This window comes from Kryptolebias marmoratus, linkage group LG10 (genome assembly GCF_001649575.2).
Source record: "Kryptolebias marmoratus isolate JLee-2015 linkage group LG10, ASM164957v2, whole genome shotgun sequence".
Taxonomy (NCBI): Eukaryota; Metazoa; Chordata; class Actinopteri; order Cyprinodontiformes; family Rivulidae; genus Kryptolebias; species Kryptolebias marmoratus.
Window position 1 is genome coordinate 9,662,098 of NC_051439.1, and position 1,695 is coordinate 9,663,792.

Below are 1,695 nucleotides of genomic sequence, written 5' to 3' on the forward strand. Positions count from 1 at the left end.
GGGGGGACTAATTTTCTACGTTTCTGTCGTCCAATCGCCTCCCTTGATCGGTGCTCGTGCCTTACCTCAGAGTAGTCAATTATCAAAGCTCCCCGAGATCATCAATCATGTGTGGAGATTGAAGTTTAGAGGAGGAGCAACCCTCCGGCCATTGATTCCAGTCAAGCCCTTTTTTTTCCTTTTTTTTTTTGGAGCCTGGGCACTTTTACGCACAAAACTGTAGCAGGCCATCTATTCCCTTTAATATTTAGCTCCATCAGTGCTAATACGCCATCATGGCCGTATCGATAGGTCCTCACATAAAAAAGCTCCATTTGGAGCTCCGTGACATTTTTTTTTTTTGATGGTGGAAATTAATTATTCACAGGTTAGGATTAAGGTAGACACACGCTCAGGGAGATGTGCTGTGGCTGCCGTTGGAGGGTCAATAAACTCTTCCAACAAACAAAATACTAGTTGCTCAGGGTCGATTACAGAGATAGCACAGTGTTTTTTTTTGTCTCTCTCTCTCTCTCTCTCTCTTTAAAGGAAAATGATTTAATAAATGAAACCGTGACAACAGTTATGTTTGTTGGCATAAAAGAGGGGGGAGGGGGGGAAGTGTGGGACTTGCAGGCTTTGACAAACGGCTGTGTGGACATTTCAACGCGCAATACCCCGGGAAGGAGCTGCAGAGCTGCGCGCAGAGAGAGCCAAGGCGCTCACCGTCTCCAAGTCTCCCCTGCGCTCTGTAAACACAGCCAGCTCGGCAGACTCTGCTATCGAAGACTCATATTTTCATAACCTAAATACTCTCGTTCATAATGATTTGTGCGCAAACCTTTGACTTCTTCTTCTTTCTTTTTTTTTTTCTTTCATCATCCTGTTTTGGAACAATCTTGGTAAGTAGCATATCCCTCATACTTCATGCTTTGGCGCGAGCGCGAGTTCTTTAAAGTTGTATTTCTCAGACTGGAGTATTGAAAAATGCAAACACGAACATAGATCTATTTCTGTAAATCCTGAGGAAAATATATGCTTGAATTCTTATTTTTCAAAGTTCAGATGCTTTCAGGTTTTGCGGTTTTTTTTCTGTACTTATTGTAGAAAAAACTGGAATTTGCACCGAAGGAGAGGAGATGGATGTGAAAGTAGAAGAGGCTCCAGAGAAACGCATCTAAAAACGTCCCTAACCACGTGATTATTTAATGATATTTATTTTGTAAACAATTATTACAGTAAATAACGGAGGCTGGGCAAATAAAGTCACAATTAACAGTAATTAAAACTGGGAAAAAAATGTTAAAATTATTAGATTTGATGTTCTTATAAAATAAATAAAGAAATAGAGTTTAATCTTTTAATCTGATGTGAATAATCCGTCACTTAATGGTTAATTAATATTAATTTTTACCTCCTAAACATGTCGTGTGCCAACTTAAACTCCCCCCTGCGTTAAACCATTTAAATCCAGGACGCTTCTAGGAGATAATTAGACTTTATTTTTGCATATTTTCCTAATTTTATTCCAATTTTTTTTTCATTCAGGTGCGCACTCACAACTCGTGCGCGCACGAAACAAATCAGTAGATGGCATTACCAGGCGGTAAAATTTCATCTGGTGGTGTCAAATTGAGGTCAGTTTAGGGTTAAAGCGCTCGGTGTTCCGTGTGGGACATGGCCAGCTGCGTTTGGATTCATTAAAACAAGGAAAGA